The sequence below is a fragment of the Puma concolor genome, chromosome A1, assembly GCF_028749965.1.
Source record: "Puma concolor isolate L17-30 chromosome A1, mPumCon1.1.hap2, whole genome shotgun sequence".
Taxonomy (NCBI): Eukaryota; Metazoa; Chordata; class Mammalia; order Carnivora; family Felidae; genus Puma; species Puma concolor.
In genome coordinates this window covers 80,342,456-80,353,740 of record NC_141667.1, presented here as the reverse complement: position 1 = coordinate 80,353,740, position 11,285 = coordinate 80,342,456, and positions in this window count along the sequence as shown.

Genomic DNA, 11,285 nt, shown 5'->3' with positions numbered 1-11,285 from the left:
ATTACAGGGTCTATCCATCAGGAAGAGCTAACAATTATAAATGTCTATGCGCCGAATACCGGAGCCCCCAAATATATAAAACAATTACTCACAAACATAAGCAACCTTATTGATAAGAATGTGGTAATTGCAGGGGACTTTAACACCCCACTTACAGAAATGGATAGATCATCTAGACACACGGTCAATAAAGAAACAAGGGCCCTGAATGAGACATTGGATCAGATGGACTTGACAGATATATTTAGAACTCTGCATCCCAAAGCAACAGAATATACTTTCTTCTCGAGTGCACATGGAACATTCTCCAAGATAGATCATATACTGGATCACAAAACAGCACTTCATAAGTTTACAAGAATTGAAATCATACCATGCACACTTTCAGACCACAATGCTATGAAGCTTGAAATCAACCACAGGAAAAAGTCTGGAAAACCTCCAAAAGCATGGAGGTTAAAGAACACCCTACTAACGAATGAGTGGGTCAACCAGGCAATTAGAGAAGAATTTAAAAAATATATGGAAACAAACGAAAATGAAAATACAACAATCCAAACGCTTTGGGATGCAGCGAAGGCAGTCCTGAGAGGAAAATACATTGCAATCCAGGCCTATCTCAAGAAACAAGAAAAATCCCTAATACAAAATCTAACAGCACACCTAAAGGAAATAGAAGCAAAACAGCAAAGGCAGCCTAAACCCAGCAGAAGAAGAGAAATAATAAAGATCAGAGCAGAAATAAACAATATAGAATCTAAAACAACTGTAGAGCAGATCAACGAAACCAAGAGTTGGTTTTTTGAAAAAATAAACAAAATTGACAAACCTCTAGCCAGGCTTCTCAAAAAGAAAAGGGAGATGACCCAAATAGATAAAATCATGAATGAAAATGGAATTATTACAACCAATCCTTCAGAGATACAAACAATTATCAGGGAATACTATGAAAAATTATATGCCAACAAACTGGACAACCTGGAAGAAATGGACAAATTCCTAAACATCCACACTCTTCCAAAACTCAATCAGGAGGAAATAGAAAGCTTGAACAGACCCATAACCAGCGAAGAAATTGAATCGGTTATCAAAAATCTCCCAACAAATAAGAGTCCAGGACCAGATGGCTTCCCAGGGGAGTTCTACCAGATGTTTAAAGCAGAGATAATACCTATCCTTCTCAAGCTATTCCAAGAAATAGAAGGGGAAGGAAAACTTCCAGACTCATTCTATGAAGCCAGTATTACTTTGATTCCTAAACCAGACAGAGACCCAGTAAAAAAAGAGAACTGCAGGCCAATATCCCTGATGAATATGGATGCAAAAATTCTCAATAAGATACTAGCAAATCGAATTCAACGGCATATAAAAAGAATTATTCACCATGATCAAGTGGGATTCATTCCTGGGCTGGTTCAACATTCGCAAATCAATCAACGTGACACATCACATTAACAAAAAAAAAGAGAAGAACCATATGATCCTGTCAATCGATGCAGAAAAGGCCTTTGACAAAATCCAGCACCGTTTCTTAATAAAAACCCTTGAGAAAGTCGGGATAGAAGGAACATACTTAGGGGCGCCTGGGTGGCGCAGTCGGTTAAGCGTCCGACTTCAGCCAGGTCACGATCTCGCGGTCCGTGAGTTCGAACCCCGCGTCAGGCTCTGGGCTGATGGCTCAGAGCCTGGAGCCTGTTTCCGATTCTGTGTCTCCCTCTCTCTCTGCCCCTCCCCCGTTCATGCTCTGTCTCTCTCTGTCCCAAAAATAAATAAACATTGAAAAAAAAATTAAAAAAAAAAAAAAAAAAAGAAGGAACATACTTAAAGATCATAAAAGCCGTTTATGAAAAGCCCACAGCTAACATCATCCTCAACGGGGAAAAACTGAGAGCTTTTTCCCTGAGATCAGGAACACAACAGGGATGCCCACTCTCACCGCTGTTGTTTAACATAGTGTTGGAAGTGCTAGCATCAGCAATCAGACAACAAAAGGAAATCAAAGGCATCAAAATTGGCAAAGATGAAGTCAAGCTTTCGCTTTTTGCAGATGACATGATATTATACATGGAAAATCCAATAGACTCCACCAAAAGTCTGCTAGAACTGATACATGAATTCAGCAAAGTTGCAGGATACAAAATCAATGTATAGAAATCAGTTGCATTCTTATACACTAATAATGAAGCAACAGAAAGACAAATAAAGAAACTGATCCCATTCACAATTGCACCAAGAAGCATAAAATACCTAGGAATAAATCTAACCAAAGATGTAAAAGATCTGTATGCTGAAAACTATAGGAAGCTTATGAAGGTAATTGAAGAAGGTATAAAGAAATGGAAAGACATTCCATGCTCATGGATTGGAAGAATAAATATTGTCAAAATGTCAATACTACCCAAAGCTATCTGCACATTCAATGCAATCCCAATCAAAATTGCACCAGCATTCTTCTCGAAACTAGAACAAGCAATCCTAAAATTCATATGGAACCACAAAAGGCCCCGAATAGCCAAAGTAATTTTGAAGAAGAAGACCAAAGCAGGAGGCATCACAATCCCAGACTTTAACCTCTACTACAAAGCTGTCATCATCAAGCCAGCATGGTACTGGCACAAAAAGAGACACAGACCAATGGAATAGAATAGAAACCCCAGAACTAGACCCACAAATGTATGGCCAACTCATCTTTGACAAAGCAGGAAAGAACATCCAATGGAAAAAAGACAGTCTCTTTAACAAATGGTGCTGGGAGAACTGGACAGCAACATGCAGAAGGTTGAAACTAGACCACTTTCTCACACCATTCACAAAAAAAAAAAAAACTCAAAATGGATAAAGGACCTGAATGTGAGACAGGAAACCATCAAAACCTTAGAGGAGAAAGCAGGAAAAGACCTCTCTGACCTCAGCCGTAGCAATCTCTTACTCGACACATCCCCAAAGGCAAGGGAATTAAAAGCAAAAGTGAATTCCTGGGACCTTATGAAGATAAAAAGCTTCTGCACAGCAAAGGAAACAACCAACAAAACTAAAAGGCAACCAACGGAATGGGAAAAGATATTTGCAAATGACATATCGGACAAAGGGCTAGTGTCCAAAATCTATAAAGAGCTCACCAAACTCCACACCCGAAAAACAAATAACCCAGTGAAGAAATGGTCAGAAAACATGAAAAGACACTTCTCTAAAGAAGACATCCAGATGGCCAATAGGCACATGAAAAGATGTTCAACGTCGCTCCTTATCAGGGAAATACAAATCAAAACCACACTCAGATATCATCTCACGCCAGTCAGAGTGGCCAAAATGAACAAATCAGGAGACTATAGATGCTGGAGAGGATGTGGAGAAACGGGAACCCTCTTGCAACTGTTGGTGGGAATGCAAATTGGTGCAGCCGCTCTGGAAAGCAGTGTGGAGGTTCCTCAGAAAATTAAAAATAGACCTACCCTATGACCCAGCAATAGCACTGCTAGGAATTTATCCAAGGGATACAGAGTACTGATGCATAGGGGCACTTGTACCCCAATGTTTATAGCAGCACTCTCAACAATAGCCAAATTATGGAAAGAGCCTAAATGTCCCTTAACTGATGAATGGATAAAGAAATTGTGGTTTATATACACAATGGAATACTACGTGGCAATGAGAAAGAATGAAATATGGCCTTTTGTAGCAACGTGGATGGAACTGGAGAGTGTGATGCTAAGTGAAATAAGTCATACAGAGAAAGACAGATACCATATGGTTTCACTCTTATGTGGATCCTAAGAAACTTAACAGAAACCCATGGGGAAGGGAAGGAAAAAAAAAAAAAAAAAAAAAAGAGGTTAGAGTGGGAGAAAGCCAAAACATAAGAGACTGTTAAAAACTGAGAACAAACTGAGGGTTGATGGGGGGTGGGAGGGAGGAGAGGGAGGGTGATGGGTATTGAGGAGGGCACCTTTTGGGATGAGCAATGGGTGTTGTATGGAAACCAATTTGACAATAAATTTCATATATTTAAAAAAAAAAAGATTCTCTCTCTGTCCCTCTCTCGCTCTCTCTTTCTCTCTCTCCACCCCCTGTCCTTTTTCCCTGCTGTCTCTAAAAATATAAATAAATAAAGAAATAAATAAATGTATGTTATGATATCATCAAAGTCTTTAAAAAACCCTAAAACAATTATGGTACAATTCACCTCAAAATAGCATGGATTCTTATAGCTGTAAATTATAGTATGAAGATTCAAAGTGCATATTGTCAAACCATGCAGATATGGGAGGTGGATAATTAGATATCTCTAAGTGTTCTACCAATTACCTGACATTCTTAAAACACAGTAATAAAAGGTACCTATTGGAGATTCTTCTCCCACTGGATTTAAAATGTCCAATTATTTTCAACCCTTCTGATTAGAAACAATCTCTGAAGAATAGAAAGAGAGAAAGAAAGAAAGAAAGAAAGAAAGAAAGAAAGAAAGAAAGAAAGAAAGAAAGAAAAAAAGAAAGAACACTCTCTTCAAATGTGTTTTATTTTTAAGAAAAGAGAAGAGAAAGATTGACTTGAGAACTTAATCATAATAAATCTATTCTGGCAGAAACCCAAACAGAAACTAGAAGTTTCAAGTTAGAATATGGCATTTGATTGACATTTTGCTTGCCATCAGTCTTAACAGTTAAAGAAAATCAGTGAGTTAACATGGAGTGCCTTGCAAAGAAGTATAGAAAAACCAAAGAATATACCAAGACTCAGATTCCTTGTAAGACATGTTAGAAAGGTAAATTTCAGGCATGAATTCAATGACATGCTAAATTTTGAATTGTCTCTTTCTCATAAATTTGAGCTATAGCATGCAACCAGCTTCATGATTTCATTATTGAGTCACTTAGTGGATTACCCAGTATTGACTAGCTCTAGTTGCATGGCTGGAACTGCATTGTTGAAGTCACCACGTTATGAGTATTGCAGGTATACACAGCCCGATATGTTTCTTAAGTGAGTTAGCCCTGAGTGGAAACCTCTGAATGCAATTAGCATTTTGGAGTGGGGAAGGCGAAATGACCGAAAGCCCCTATAGCTAAAATAGCTCTACCTATGAATTATTATTCAAGCCAATATGTGTAATTTCTTCTGTGACAGGAGATGGGAAAAACTAAAATTAAACTACTGGGGAGATAACATTGCTTTAAAAAAAAAGGAGCCATTTCAGAAAAAAGCCCAGAAAGTAATTATAAATATAAGATATCCTGATTGGGAGAAAACACTACCTAGAGTTTCACACAAGTCTTTTAGACGCTAGTATTATTTAATGCTTTCATTAAAAGCTCAGATGAAAATGTTAATAATAATCAAACTTACAAATGATTAGAAGAATTACTTTTGTTTTGAAAATTAGGATTAAAATAGAATATGAACCTGAGAAGTTGGAGAAACAGGTTAAAAATAACAACAATAGTTCATTTGATAAAAGAGAAAAATGAAGTGGTTCACACAGACAACAGAGTCCTACAAAACATTAATGAGAACAGAACACCAAAGAGCATGAGAAAAATGAAAAATGTCAATAATGTGTCACTAACACAAAAATTCTATGATACATTTTACCCTTCATTAATACAGTATTTAACACAATTGAGCGAATTCTATTTGCATTGCTCTGGTTTGGTACCAAGTGAAATTCATTCTAGAAATATTATGTAATAAAAGAGACACAGATTATATCATTTCGAAGAGAACAGAAGAATTCGTAGGTTAAGAAAGAAGTACCTTCAATACGAAGATTACAGGAATTTGTTAGTCCAGAAAAAAGAAGACAAAGTGAAAATGAAAAAAAGTATTGAATAATATATAAATGGAAAATTGTACTAGTTGTGATGGTTAAGAGACTTTATAGGCAGAGACATGGACTTGAATCCTACCTCTTCAACCCTACTATCCGCAGAAAAGAGAACATGACTTGGTAAGTTACCTCACGCTCTAAATTTCCCGATCTGTAGAATGTAGAAAATAATAATATCTAGGTTTGTAGGGTTCTTATAAGAATAAGTGAAATAATATATTACTGGAGAGTTTACATTGGTTTCTGAGTCTCACTTTTTTGTTGTTAATTAAGATAATTTAGTTACAGTAATGTTTTTCTATTTTTTTAAGTTTATTTATTTATTTTGAGAGAGAGCCCACATGAGCAGGGGAGGGGGAGAGAGTATGAAGAGAGAGAGCATCCCAAGCAGGCTCTGCACTGTCAGTGCAGAGCCCAGTGTGGGGTTCTATTGCTATGAACCGTGAGATTATGACCTGAGCTGAAATCAAGAGTCAGACACTTAACTGACTGAGCCATCCAGGTGCCCCTACAGTAATGCTTTTCTAAAGTGAAAAACAGGAAATACTAGACTACATCCCAACTGTGGGTTATTTTAAAACCAAGTCATTTTTTCCCAAAAATAAAGGGAATGATCTAAATCAGATTCCCAAACTTGCAAGCAAAGCTTGTTTAAAATATTTTATTGTATTTCACAAGCACCTTTTGTCCTTGGGGCTACAGTTTGCTCTCACTCTTTTTATCTTTTGTGCCTTAAACTTAACTTCTAAGATTTCTAAACTTAATGTGTTATTTCCTACCTAAAACCTTTATATCCTCACTCTTTTCTCATTCTTCATACATATAATTTGAAGTCTACTATTTCCAGTGTCTTTCCCAAAAGGCCTACATTTCTTGTCACTTCCCTAACCACATCGATCAAATGTTGGCTGTCCTGAATTTCATAGGAAATGTGAGGCACTCTATGAGGGGTAGGACATTTGGTGAAAATCTAAATGAATAATTTCTAACACTATAAAAAAAATTAACCATTTCATGTATTTTATTGTATATAGTTATCAGAAAGGTTTTCACGTATCTTTTTAGGAGATTTTACTAAAGAAAGGCATGGTTTTTCTAATTCACTGGACACCTAAGTGCCCACAGAGGAGAGAACATATGATACATGGGGGGGGGGGGGCAGTGAATATGAAATCAATTCTGATGAGCACTCAGAAGTCTTTCATGATTCACGAATCCTGTCACTGAGACCTAGAACATCTAAGCTGTCAGATGAAGAAAAACTTGGCTCCAATTTCATTAAAATAGATCATTTAGTAATATGGAAGCTGTTATGAAAATGCTTACATAAGAAAAAACAGTTCAGAGACCTCACCTGCATTCTGAAATAAAATTGATTATTCAAACACATATTTTTACATGTGACTTGAGAATTCAGGGTTATATACAGCAAATATCTTGATGTCAGGCATGAAAATATTGAAGAGATTTTCACTAGGAAGTCTAACAAAAATCTCGAAGCTAATAAATCCAAAACTAAATCCCCCAGACAAAATTTAACTTTACCTGAGCCCTCTGCTTCCACCCTTTTGCATTAAAAAAAAATGGGTAACCACCCTGCACTCAAATATTCCAAGATAATTAGGGGTGCCTGAGTGGCCCAGTCGGTAAAGTGTCAGACTTCAGCTCAGGTCATGATCTCATGGTTCATGAGTTCTAGCCCTGCATCGGGCTTTGTGCTGACAGCTCAGAGCCTGGATCCTGCTTCAGATTCTGTCTCCCTCTCTCTCAGCCCCTCCCCAACTCGTGCGCACACGCGCGCTCTCTCTCTCTGTCAAAAATAAATAAAAACATTAAAAAAATGTTTTTAATAAAATAAAATAAAAAAATATTCCAAGATAATCACCTCCACCCTTCCTCAAGGACTCAGGTAGCAGTCTTCTCCATCTTTGCTCATGACTCCCATAAGACAACCTGATGATTCCCTTGCCTTACCTGCCTCTCCTTCAAAGCCCCTCTCTTTTCTTTGAGATGGTCCTCATTAATAATCTTTCTCCATATTGCAACAGACTGAATAAAATCCTCTCCCTAATCGTCTGGTGCATTTTCTCTTTCACACACCAAAAACCGGTTCCAAATCTTGGCTCAGTTGATAGTAATCCATCCTGATGGTGGCTCAGGCTACAAGTCTTAGAGTCATCCCTGACTCCTCTCTTTCTCTCAAAAGATCCCTGTCTGATTTATCAAGAAATCCTTTTGATTTAAACATCAAAACATATCCAGAATCTAGTCACTTCTGAATAATTTCTTCACTATCATTGATCTGAGCCACCAGCATCTCTTACATAGATTATTAAAATAACCATCCCACTGGACTTTCAGCTTCCACCTTTGCCTGGCTATTGTATATTCTCAACCAAACAACATGAGTGAATTCCTGAAATTTAGATCATGTCATGCTCAAACGTTCTCCAAAGCTTCTTATATTCAGTCAGAATCCTTACAGTGGCCTACAAGTTCTCTGCGAACCAGGCCCCCGTAATATCTCTGACCATTCTCCCCTGCTCACTCCATTCTGACAAAACCGGCCTCTTTTCTCTTTCTTGAATAAGCCAAGCATGCTCCTGCCTCAGAATCTTTGCATTGGCCATTGCATCTGCCTTGAGCTCCCTTCCTTCAGGTAGCTACATATGCCATTCATAGGCTCCTCCAAATGTTTGTGCAAATGTCACTTTCTCAGTGAAGCCCACCTTAACCACCCTTTAAAAATTGTGCAAACAGGGGCGCCTGGTCGGCTTAGTTGGTTAAGCTTCCGACTCTTGATTTTGCCTCAGGTTGTGATCCCATGGTTTGTGGGTTTGAGCCTTGTGTAGGGCTCTGTGCTGATGGTGTGGAGCCTGCTTGGGATTCTCTGCCTCCCTCTCTTTCTGCTCCTCCCCTACTCACTCTGTCTCAAAAATAAACATTTTTTTTTTTTTTTTTTTTTTTTGGGACAGAGAGAGACAGAGCATGAACGGGGGAGGGTCAGAGAGAGAGGGAGACACAGAATCGGAAACAGGCTCCAGGCTCTGAGCCATCAGCCCAGAGCCTGACGCGGGGCTCGAACTCACGGACCGCGAGATCGTGACCTGGCTGAAGTCGGACGCCTAACCGACTGCGCCACCCAGGCGCCCCAAACATTTTTTTTTTTTAAGTTTTGCATGCAAACCAGCTTTCCACATCTCACTACCATGTTCTGTTTTTCCCAGAGCACTTTACTTCTCTTAATACACTCTAGAATATCTTCATACCTATGTTTATTCTCTCTCTCTCTCTCTCTCTCTCTCTCTAGGAAGGAGACACATTTTTATGTTTTATTCATTGATGTACTTCTTAGTCCCTACCTATTTTCTTTTTCATTGATATATTCCTAATACCTAGAAAAGCATTGGCACATAGTAGGCAGTTCAATAAGTATTTGTTGAAAGATTGATTGGCCAGGTAATTAACTTGACTGATTGAACGAATAAGTGGACATAACAATACTGGCTATCTGTCTATAGTAATAATGAGTGCAGTGATGAAGCTGTGCACTGATGACCTGGATTATTTTCATTATGATTCTGTTTTAAGTTTTCCACATCATTACCCCTAGTTCTCTTTCCAGGTTCTGAATGTGGTAAGAAACACTAGTATTACTGTGTATCTGGCAACATGGACACTACTTACGCATTACCATAGCCACACAGTCCTAAATAATAAGGAAATGGCGTAAGCTAAGTTGTGAATCAGGCAAGAGTATGCTCATAAGATAATTCTGTTTGTGAATTCACTAGAAACTTAGAGACCTTGGGGCACCTGGGTGACTCAGTCAGTTAAGGGTCTGACTCTTGATTTGGGCTCAGGTCATGATCTCATAGTTTGTGAGATCAAGCCCTGAGTGGGGCTCTGGGCGGAGCCTGGAGTCTGCTTGGGATTCTCTCTCTCCCTCTCTCTCTCTGACACTCCCCCTCCCCCCATCAAAAATAAATAAATAAACATTAAAAACATAGAAAGAAACATACAGACCTCCCATTAAAGGAATGTGTATCAAAACCTGTACTTCCAAGATAAAACCATAGGCTACTGGGCATTTAATCAAGCCAAGAATGTTCATTCAAGTCTTGATAAGAGCTGTACAGAGTGGCAGGATGTGAGGTGGGGAAAAAGAGACTCCAGCTCTCTTCTCTATTTGAGGAGAGAAGGAGAGATTCTTGATTGGGCTGGAAGAGGACCACAGGTTTTATTTAAATTTTTTTAAAAATAATTCTTAAGGTTTTTTTTTTCCCAGCCAGTTCATTTTTTTTTTTTTTCAACGTTTATTTATTTTTGGGACAGAGAGAGACAGAGCATGAACGGGGGAGGGGCAGAGAGAGAGGGAGACACAGAATCGGAAACAGGCTCCAGGCTCCGAGCCATCAGCCCAGAGCCTGACGCGGGGCTCGAACTCGCGGACCGCGAGATCGTGACCTGGCTGAAGTCGGACGCTTAACCGACTGCGCCACCCAGGCGCCCCTAAGCCAGCCAGTTCATTTTCAATTCGCCTATTAACTATACTCATTTTGTCAGTGGCTCCAAAACTTTAGGATCAATCTCTGAAGACTGTCCAGTAAATAATATAGAACCATGAAGTCCAATGGAAACCTGGCTTTTAGAATCAGAAAGATTCAGTTCAAATCCTGTACCAATCACTCGTTATGTATCTTTGGCCACGCTTTTAAATCTTTTAACGTAGTTCCTCATCTAGAAAATGAGAACAATGATCTGTGCTTCAGACAGAGGTTGTGACAGTGCAGTTAGAGCTCCAAATACTAGATGTCGCTCATACTAGTAATTAAATAAACACTATCTCCGGGGCTTTTTTGTTGTTGTGTTTTTGTTTTTGTTTTTGTTTTTTTCTCTTCCTGAGGTTTAGAACCAACCAAGAAATCTCCCCTCATTCAAATGCCAATTGGGAATTAAAGAACTCTGTTTAAATTTCTAAAATTCTCCCAGGTTAAGGTACTTTCTGCCATAGGTTTTTCTGTTCCTTGAACACTCCAAGATTGATCATACCTTGAAACTTTGACCTCTGCCTGGAATCCTTTGCCCCATTTCATTACAGGCCTTCATTACAGGTGTGATATCTTAGAAAGTCCCTTCCCTCAATGGTGGCTCCTTCCCACATTTATTACTCTCTATCATAGCATCCTGTTCCTCAAACTCTATAGCATTATTAAAGCTATTTTGTTTTTTAACTTATTTAACCCTTTATTCTCCCTCCACCACCAGAATGTACTTTCTGAAGAGCCTTGTCTGAATTGTTTATAGCAGTATCCAGAGGACTTAGAAGATTGCCAAGCTCACTAGTGAGTGCTCAAAAATCAGCTGCTTAATGGAAGAATTAAAAGGATTTGTATTTAGTTAGTATCCTTTCTTTAAGGAGGAGCAAGTATCCTGGGTGCTGATTGCTTACCAGGGGGCT